The 10941-nt window shown below is 43.1% G+C and overlaps 1 pseudogene; it reads right to left on the reverse strand.

The window, feature by feature from the left end:
- Nucleotides 1-1864: 1864 nt before the first annotated feature.
- On the reverse strand, nucleotides 1865-4751 carry LOC116574971 (annotated as a pseudogene).
- Between the last annotated feature and the right edge of the window lie 6190 nt (nucleotides 4752-10941).

The raw sequence follows: 10941 nt of genomic DNA on the forward strand, positions 1-10941 counted from the left end.
TCTAGTGCCTGTCCCTGACCAGCACATGTCGGAAGCAGCACATCGAAACTTCTACCTTCACATATCCTGATATGCAGTGCATTTCCATTGCAAAACGGGAAGACAGAGCCCATCATCTCTCACGCTTTCGCTGGCTGGCTGGAGAATAGACTGTTACTGCTAACAAAGAAGCAAGAAGGAAGCCCTGCCCACTTCCCACTTGATCACAGTTTTACCACTGACATCCTGATAGTCTCTCACACTCCTATTTCAGAGAAACTAAAAAATGTTGGGGTTCATATCAGTGACTTCTATGCTGCCAACCCCTAAAGGGCATAGCCAAACCAGGTAGATCTGGATTTGGAACATGTGGGGGATAGATATAAAAATTCTCAGAACAATAAAACAGGAGTCCATTTTAAACGGCGCCTCTGGGGATTATTCATAAAAGGCTTTAGAAACCCAGAGGATTTTAGAACCGAATGGAGATGTAGAGGGCATCTGGACTGTCCTCTTTTCCATTTCCTTTAACTGCTGTCTCCGTTTATAAATGGAAAACTGTAAGGAGGCAGATGTCAGTGAGAGATAGTCAGGCAATAAATAGTTTACTCGCAATTGCAAGGCTCCAAAGAGAATTGTTAAAACCTAAGCCACCCTTCATTCAGGTAGAAAGTTTTCAGGATGAAATGGAAAATCAAAACTCTATTTGAAGAAATTAGCTTTGAGGATTGGAAGTCAAAGTGGACCCGCTGTTTGCCGGAGCTGAAAGAAAGGCCTACATTTAGCACACTGAGACTGAGAGCAGGCCACCACAATGATATGACCCGATGACCACAGCCCTAAGAGGAGGGACTGGCTTGTACCTCACCTTCTACTTTGACACACACCAACCTCTTTGGTTTCTAAGCTGACAGAAAACTCCAGACTGGATGAAAGGAGCACCTTTAACTATGTCTCATCTTTCCCACTTTGGTTGATCATAGTTCTGTCTCCTTGATCTTCTTTCCAGACATAGAATCATCTGGACACCTTTTAATTCTGCATTCCAGATCCATTAGTCTCTGGTGTTGGCACCTGAGGATCAGGGTTGGGGCACTCCCGCGTGAGGCTGAAGTTGAGACCAAACACTACCTTGTCCCATCTTTTTCCAATATCATCATTTGCACCTTCTAGAATCCCAGTCCAGAATGACTGCCAACCATTCAAATGATAATTTTTAGCAGGCATCAACATTATTTCTTTTAAATAGTAAGAGAAAAAAGACAGATTAACAGACACAACATAATGGGAGTGTGTAGGTAGGAACTCTGTACATTCTCCTCAGTTTTCATGTGAAACTAAAACTGCTCTTAAACATGTATTTTTTAAAAATCTTGAAAACTCGGATAGTCAGTTTGGGCACTATAACAGAAAGACTAGTGACACAGTGGGTTATAAACAACTGAATGTATTTCTTACAATTCTGGAGGCTGGGAGGTGGATGATCAGGGCATTGACAGGTTTGTTGTCTAATGGGAACTTGCTGCCTGGACAGCCTCCGCCCCATGGCAGCTTCTCATGGCGGAAAGAATGAGCGATCTCTCTGGAGTCTCTTTTATAAGGACTCACCCTCATGACCCTCTCATCTCCCACAGGCCCTTCCTCCTTATGCCATAGGGATGGGGGGGGGCATAAATATTCAGTCTAGGGGTACCTGGGTGGCTCAGTGGGTTAAAGCCTCTGCCTTTGGCTTGGGTCATGATCTCAGGGTCCTGGGATGGAGCCCCACATTGGGCTCTCTCCCTCTCTCTCTCTGCCTGCCACTCTGCCTACTGTGATCTCTGTCTGTCAAATAAATAAACAAAATCTTTTAAAAAATGGAAAAAAAAATATTCAGTCTGTTGCATTTTACCGCTGGCCCTCCCAAATTCCTGTTCTTGTCACATGCAGAATACATTCAGGAGTCTCTAAATCGCCTTCCAGCATCATCTCTAAAGTCTAAGGTTTAAGGTCTCATCTCAGGGTCCTCTAAATCGGAGAAGGGTAAGACTCCAGGTATGAGTCACCCTGATGCAAATTTCCCTCTATCTGTGAGGCTATGAAATCAAGTGGGGTGTTTCCAAACTAGTTGGTGGGACAGGCACAGGGCACACATTCCCCTTCCAAGAGGTCGAAATAGAAAAGAAGAAATGAGTGACAGATTCCTAGTCAATCCAAAACCTTAAGGTTCAAAAATAACCTCAGACTAGATGTTCTTCCCTCTAGGCCAAGCAGCTTTGGGAGGGCCCATCCCCATGGCCTCGCCAGGACTAAGCAGCCGCAGCTCTCACAGGTACTGTCCTGTGCTTGTGGCTCCCCCTCGCTGGCTCTACTTTTCTGGGGTCTCAGAGATGTTTTCTGCCTGGGTGCCATGCCGGCGGCTCCAAGGAGCCCCATCCTTCCAAATCTGGATAGAGTTCACCAAGTCCCCAGGCTCCTACATCATGCACACCCGCAGACAGAGCGTGGGATGCCTCCAGAGGGGTGGCTGCCACAGCCCCTGCCTCCCTGGAGCCAGGAGAGCCACACCTGGGCCTGGGTGGCCCTGGAGCTGGGCACTGGAGTGTGGGAAGCAGAGCCTGAGTTGTGAGGGACACCTACGCAGGGCAAGGTGCACCAAGGCAGCCCAGGCACAGGTGTTGCGTCCCTTGAGTTGTTCTGACGGTGCCTGGATCACCTTGAGGAAGAGGGGAGGGGGCCATTCTTCCATTGTCTTGAACCATAGCCCTTGGCTTCTGTCGAGAAGGCTGACTCATCTCCTTATCAGATGGTCGTTTGGCTACGCCCTGAAAGTCACCTCTCAGACAGGACTTCTCATTCTTCACAGCCGGGACAGGTTGAGAATATTCCCTGCCTTCAAGTTTCACTTCCCTCCTGATCAACAATGCCATCTTTCCATCCCTGTCCCCTCCCATTTCACTAAAAGCCGGCAGGAGGAACCAGGCTGCCCCTTCAACGGTTCGCTGATAGCCTCTGCCAAATACCCAATTTCCTTGCTCACCTGCTTTCCTTGAGGAAGTTCTGCCTTCCTGGAGACACCAGGGTACCAACCCCGGTCGGGGTTGTGGGTGGGGAGGGGAGCTTTGCTGCTTGATCTCCAGGAACAGCTTTCCTCCAGTTTCTAGTAACAGTTTCCTCGATTCCCTCTGAGACCTCTCCCAGTGCTCGCCAGACTCTCCCTTCCTGGGCCCCGCAGGGCCATCTCGAACCTCTCCCAGTCCCTCTTCTTTAACTACTTCAAAGCTGCTTCCGCATTTTCGGGCATTTGACAGACCAGTGCCCGACTCTCGCCACCAGTTCTTGCCGGAGTCATTTCGGGCTGCTGGGACAGACACAGCATGGCCACTCTCGTGACTTCGTCACCCCCCCAAGGCTCTGCGTCTTCATACCGTCACCTTGCGGGTTGGGACTGAAACGAATATGAATTGTGGGGGGAGATACAAGCATTCCGTTCATTGCAGAAACAAGCAAAAAGACGTAGACATGAATGGGTTTGCTAATGTTAATCTTGCCTCGGTGTGTATGCGCCCCACGGCTCCAGGGAAATCAGCCATGTGTCTCCCAGCTGGGCTCAGTGGCGTCTCTCTGCCCATCCTGCCCATCTCACCTGTAGGCCCACATCAGTTCCGTGTACTGGATAAACTCCGCTTCCCTGCCGCCCCACTGATTGCACCCTCTAGGTGCCTTCTCAGTTCTGGAAATAGGGTCCTTCTCGCTTTGCAGCATCTGTAATCCTGTCGCATGCCACCACCCTCCCGAGTAAGTGCCCCGCTTCCTTCGCTGAGCTGGGTTGACTTGCTGGCGGTCAGGCCAGAGGGTCGGTTCACCTCACCAGGCTAATAGTTACACCCACTCTGATGTGCTTAATCACTCCTGTCACCTAGCCACCACAAGTATGAAATATGACAGTTACAGCTGCTTGTGAAGTAAGAAATTCTGCCCATGTTTGAGGAATCTCTCCTAGCCGCCTATGGTGTTATGTTGTACATATTTAACTCTGGGGCTGCACCTGAATGTCAGAATATTTCGATATGGAGACCTGACTTTTGCTTTTTATTTTTATTTTGTTTCCCTCCTTGGCTGCATCAGAAGCCGCTTTCAGGGAAAGCTTAAACTTGAAGCTCTTTCTGCCTTCAAGGAAAAAAAGGAACCCAGATTCTTCAGTTGCTAATGACTCTGACTTTGGGTCAGAAGTGGGGGGAAAAAAAAAAAAAGACAAACGAAAGAGAATGAGTGGGATAAGAAGAGGAGAGAGAAAGTGCCTCTTAAGAAACTTGGAAACAGAGGGGCACCTGGGTGGCTCAGTGGGTTAAGCCTCTGCCTTCAGCTCAGGTCATGATCTCAGGGTCCTGGGATCGAGCCCCACATCCGGCTCTCTGCTCAGCAGGGAGCCAGCTTCCTCCCTCTCTCTGCCTGTCTCTCTGCCTACTTGTGACCTCTGTCTGTCAAATAAATAAATAAAATCTTTTAAAAAAAAAAAAAAAAAAAAGAAAAGAAAGAAAGAAACTTGGAAAGAGAAAGGGCTTCTCCCTAGATTAAAATATGCCAAAGCAGGGAGGGGAAGTAGGCAAGGGAATGGGGCCAGGCTAGCTGAGGAGTATCTTGCTAGAGCTTCATGATGCCAAGGAGCCACCACAGTGAAGAGAGGGGCAGGGGAAAGAGGGGTTGGGGAGTAAATCCTTGTATCTATACCTCACTAAGGGGCAATACAGCTGAATTACCCCCTGAGCTGGGCGCATTTGTGAGAGATCCATTTTGGCGTTTCACATTTGTCAGTTCGGTCAATGGTAGCCTTTGGTAATTAGAAGTAAATGGAGACCCAAATCTTCTACTCGCCCCAGCTCCCACTTCTTTGCTATCAGGTGTCCTGGGAACCAAGACATAAGAAAAAGGCACAAGAGCAATCAGTTTGCTGGAGATTTCATCCAAGATGGACAAACAAGGTTCTGATGGTAAATAAGTGCATCTTTTGGTCCCTACTTGGAGACAGTCTTTACAGAGGTGACTAAATTAAATGAGGCCACTAGAGTGGGCCCTAAGCCAACCTGACTGATGCCCCTATAAGAAGGCAAGATTAGGGCATGTGGAGACTTGAGCACACAGAACAAAATGGCCACGGGAGGACTCCATGAAAAGGAAGCCATCCGCAAGCCAAGGAGAGGGCTCGAGAAACCAAACCTGACGATTCCTCAACCATGGACTTCCACGCTCCAGGACTACGAGAAAATAAATTTCTGTTGTTTAAATTTCTGTTGCTTACCACATCCAGTCTGTGGTATTTTGTTACGGCAGCCCTAGCGAACGAGTATAATTACACAATTCTGCAGGCAGCTTTTTCAACTTGTAATGAGCTCTTTTTCTTGAAGCGCGTATATCCAAGTATGGGGCCTGTGGCACGTACCATATTACTCAGAACCACCACTCCTCCTCACATTTGCTGGATGTGTCTTGCTGGGGCAGAATCCTTTTCCTTTGTGGTACCAGGGACCCTTGATGGGGGAATATTTCTTCTCTACCCATTCCTTTCCATGAGAAGAGTAGTTTTACTAAAAATTCCTGGTATCTTAGTCTCCCTCATTTCCTGTCTGTCTCCCTCAGAAGTGGAATGAGTTCTCCGCCTGGTGAGTTTGGGAGGGGGACAGGGTAGGAGTATCTCAGCCCCTTCTTTCCTTCCTTTCTTCCTCATTATCCTAGAAGGCAGTCTGCCTTCAGAAGACATGTGTTTTAGTAGGCTCCTCTGTACCCGTCATCATACTGGGGCAGCCCTGCTTGGAGAGACTGTGATTATCCAGTGTGGCCTGTGACAGACCAGGTAGCAGGATGCCCATTGTGACTACACACCCCTCCCAGTCACCTAGCACTATCTGGCCAACTATTCTAAAATTTAGTGGTATTAAACAGCAATTATTTTATTATTAAGTTCATAATTCTGTGGATCAGAAATTTGGGCAGAATATAGCCACTAAGACCTGTATCTGCCCTGCAATGACTAGAGCTGGAATTAGGTTGGCTCACATAGCTAGATTTGGCTCAGCTGGTTTGACTGGAGTCATATATGATGGGCCTTGATTCTAGCCATCAGCTGGATTTCTCAGTTTTTCTCCACATCGCATCTACCAAGGCCAGAATGTCCAAGGTTTTCACTACCATTTCTTTGCCTGCACAAGGCTGGCTAAAACAATTAGGGCTAGCTGGGTGCTTCTACCTCTCCATATGGGCACTCTACAAGGTTAGTGTGGACTTCCTTACATTATGGTAGTCTCAGAGTAGTTGAACTTCTTATACTGTGGCTGGGTTTTCCCAGAATGAGCATTCCAGGTGACCAAAGTGGAAGCTGGAGGCTTCTTCTGACCGAGCCTTGAAAGTGATATATTCCATTGATGATAACTGAGTCACAGGGCCAACCAAGATTTAATAGGTGAAAGATGACAAAACAGGGATGTCCATACCAGGCAGAGGTTCAGAGAGGTGTGTGGGGAGGTATCTTTTTAGAAACTAGCTACCAGAATGTGTAAGGCATGTTCTTAAATCAATAATTAAGGTGCTATTGGTATCTCCATCTGTCTTACTCTTTTGTTTTATTTTCCATTTGATTCAAAACTGAGACCAGGAAAAGCAAAATGCTTTTATTGATCTTCCCATATATCAGCAACAGCTATCATCTGTCCTTGCAATATGGCTTATATCAGAAATATCCTAATTATAGACAACATACAGTAATGCTCACTTGCATGCAAAAAAAGAGGCTGTAAATAGGTACTTGGGGGTTGGGATGTTGTCTAATACCATGTAAGACACAGATCAGCATCGCATCTTTGTTAAGGAGTAAGTTTTAAAGACAGGAAGGAATTTTGAAAACCTGACAGCTAAATTAATTCATCCTGCTGAATCCCCAAATTCCTCTTCCCCATGAGCCAAATGGATGTTGGGGCTAGAAGGGAGCCAGGGCCTGGAGGATGGGAATAAGAGGATTTTGCCGGGCTTGCCATGCATTGGATATTGCGAGAGCTGGGGACCAGGACAGATGAGCCCTGGGGTGAAGATTTAAACCAGGCCCAGATGCTGAGATGGGTCAGTGTTGGTCATGGGTTATTTATGACCATCTGAGGAAAAACTGAGCAAATGAGCTGAGCCCACTGCTCCTCTGAGACAGGAAAGCTTGAGGACACCAAGGGGCAGGCAGTCTTCCTTAGGTGGTTAGACAGGAGTCAGAAAATCTGCTTGCTACATCCATGTGTAGTCTTAGGGGAACAGAAGCCACCAAATGCTACCTGGGGTCCAGCAGCTGGTCCCAAAGAAGCAGACAAAAAAACACTATACATTGGAACATTCCCGATGCCCAGAGAGAGAAGAACAAGCACATCAGGAGAAGCAGCTCCTGCTCATGCAAGAGCTGGTGGACAAAGTGGACTCGAATAAAACAAGAGCAGGCAAGGAGATTTATTATAGCACAGAAACGACTTGGGGAACTAAGTCACATTATTTCTTATGTAAAATATCGGCAGATAAATTGAAGGAAAAAGCACTCCTTACTGAGATTCAAATTGGAGGCTGGGAAGATACGTGGGGAAACCTTCAGAGACTATCTTGTCAAACTGAAAAGAGATTGACATCAAGAGGGAGAGATGAGAATTAGGGTTACAGGAGACCTAACATGCAAATAATAATAGTTCCAGAAGGAAGAGCAAGAAGACTTGGAATAAAGGTAATAATTAAAGAAATAATAGAAGAAAAATTTCCTACACTGAAGGAAAACCTAAGACACTGATGCACGCTGGAGTGGATCCTGATAAAATTCCCTAAGTCCAAGGACAAAGAAAAAAATGTAGAGGTTTCCAGGTAGAAAGAACAAGTTATTTTTAAGGTTAATTTAAAAATTCAGGTTGGCTTTGGGCATCTCATTTGCAGAATGAGTTGCCGAGTATAGAATGACATGACAGACTACTTTGAAGTGCAATCATGGGTCCTATAAGCGGCCAAAATGCCATTCTACTAGCATAACGAAACAAAGATATTTGTAGATATGAAAGCAAGCATCATCTGATTATCCTATAGGAGGAAAATTCTAGAGAGTGGAGCATAAATGACAAGAAATAAATCCCAACAGAGATGAGAATGAGGTGCTTGAGGAGTGGCAGGGTAGACATTAACTCTGTGAGTGGGGATAGGAAGAATGGGGACTCTCAAGTCTTATCCTACGAGGTGCCTGGGAGATGGAGGGCAGTAGTAGAAGAATAGTTCACTTGTTAAGGGTTTTGGAAGCTAAAATTAATATTAACAGAGAAATAATGGGCTTGGTTGTAACTGCCAGGATAAAGAAGGGAACCATTAGTACATGAGGAAAGTAGAGTACAGGTCCCAAATTAATAAGCAGTGCTACTTGCAAACAAGCTACAAATATAAAAAGAAAAATGTCAAATTAAAATTAACATAAAGTAAGATGGGACATATAAAAAAAAGTACATCGTATATGTTGTGTTAGTGATTTACAACTCCAAACTTGGTGGCCTAAAACAATGGATATTATCTCCTCGCTCATGTGGGTCTGGAATTTTGGAGAAACTTAGTGGGATGGTTAAGCCTCAGGGTCTCTCATGATGCCAGGGTAGTGTCAGGAGCCAGTGAACCAAAGGCTTGAATGGGGCCAGAGGATCCAGTTTCAGATGGTTCATTCACATAGCTGTTGGCCAGAGCCTTGGTTCTTTACCTAGCTGTAGCAGCCCTCTACATCTGTAATCCCATCCAAGCCTCTGTTTTCTGCCTCATCTGACCAGAAGATCAGCGGATCTCACCATCAGAATATTTGTTTTATTTGTGAAGGGGTAAACTTCCCAAGCAAAGTTTTCTTTGGAGTTCCTACAAGTTGAAGAGATGCTAGGTTTCGTGGAGTTTAGAAATAGAGTGTGTGACTGTTTTGGTTCCTGATTGCTAATAAATTATTATATAATTATTTTCATTTTAACATATAATCTCATATGTATGTGGCAAAGTAGACAGTCTTTATTCATATTTAATTGTTGAAGGTTATCAATATTGATTTTTTTTTTCTTTTTGAGAGAGAGAATGTAGGGAGAGGGACAAAGGGAGAAAATCTTCAGACTCCCCTAATGAGCTCTGAACCCTTCGTGGGGTTTGATCCCACAACCCATGAGATCATGACCTGAGGTGAAGCCAAGAGATGGATGCTTAACCGACTGAGCCACCCTGTCACCCTGAGTTATTAATAATGATTTTTTAAAACACAGATAATGGTAAATGGTAAAAATAGCTTAGGGAATATGAAATAATTGTTTATGCTCAGCACCCCAAGTAATTATAAATATCCTAAATGGTCAAATATGAAAACCATTTCAATTAAAACAAAAGCAAGAATTTTGGAAAAGAAGTTTTAAACATGTTTGTTTTTACTGGTGAAAAACTCTAAGTAGAAAAATCAACAAGTACATTATATATAGAACATTTATAAGAGTTAATAGGAAAATCAGGTCAAAGGAAATCACTTATATAAGAAAGAGATATATTATGTTATATATTAATATAAGATAGAGATTATATAAGATAAAGATATAAAAAGCAGTGGATTTCCTCTATAATAATGGTAGCCAGAAACAAAAGCTAGAAAGTATTTCATTCATATTGATGGCAAAAATAATAAAATACTTAGGAATGAATTTAAGAAGAAAAACATCAGAATTTAACAGGAAAATTTAATAGTAAACTTAGAGAAAAAATTAAGTTCTTATTGAAAGGCATAAAGGGATATCCATGTAATTAGAAAGACATGCTATATTTTTACTTGATAACTTTAATAAACAAAAATCAATTTCAATTATAATTGTAAGAAGAATTCTGGAGGATTTCATAAAGGATATTTTTATGAAAGACTGAATAGCAAAAATAACCATGATATGTGTAGAAAGGAAATATCATGGTAAGGATATTGTCTTGACAGACATTAGAAGGTGCTACTGAATTCTGGCATTTAAGTGGAACAGAATAGGGAATCAAGAAATAAGCTCTAACATGTATGAATTTCGAATATATAATATACTTGGCACTTTATTTCATTAGGAAAAAAGATAGTTTATTTAAGCACAGTTGACATTTTAGTTCATCTGGAAGAAAATGAAGTAGGAGCCCCATCTTGTACCATATATGAAAATAAATTCCAGTTGGATTAAAGACTTAAATATAAAAATTTTTAAAAAGAAATGAATATGAATCTTTGAAGAAAATCTAGGACAAAAAAAAAAAAAGAAAGAAAATCTAGGACGTTAGATTTACTACCTATGGATGAGAGAGAACTTTTAAACCAGGACAAGAAATCCAGAAAGTTGGGGGACCTGGGTGGTTTGGTTGGTTAAACATCCAACTTTCAATTTCAGTTCAGGTCATTCACAATCTGAGGATCATGAGATCAAGCCCCTTAAGATTCTCTCTACCCTCCTCTGCCCCTACTGTCCACCTCCCCCGCCCACTCATGGGTGTGCTCTCGTGCTCTGGAAAGAGAAAGAGAAAGAGAAAGAAAGAAAGAAAGAAAGAAAGAAAGAAAGAAAGAAAGAAAGACAGAAAGACAGACATATTTATACATATATATGGCAGAAAAAACCAAAGTCAATGGATAACAGATCATAAATTTGCAAAATGTATTTGTAACACAAATGCAGAAAATTTGAAAATCTACAGAATACAAAGAATATATAGGTCTCAAACCAACATGAAAACATTGTTCAGAATTGTGAACAAAGGATGTAGATAGGACATTCTTAGAAACCCGAAGTCATATGGTAAAAACCTTACAGTTATGATTAGTAGATTGAATATGAAGATAGGGGAAATAAGAATTATTATTTTTATTTTTTTATTTATGGAGAAATAAAAAAATAAAATTAGGAGAAAAAGACAACAAAAAGTTTCTTACAATGTTTGAATGAACCTGTGTGT

The sequence above is a fragment of the Mustela erminea genome, chromosome 16 (assembly GCF_009829155.1).
Source record: "Mustela erminea isolate mMusErm1 chromosome 16, mMusErm1.Pri, whole genome shotgun sequence".
NCBI classification, from domain to species: domain Eukaryota; kingdom Metazoa; phylum Chordata; class Mammalia; order Carnivora; family Mustelidae; genus Mustela; species Mustela erminea.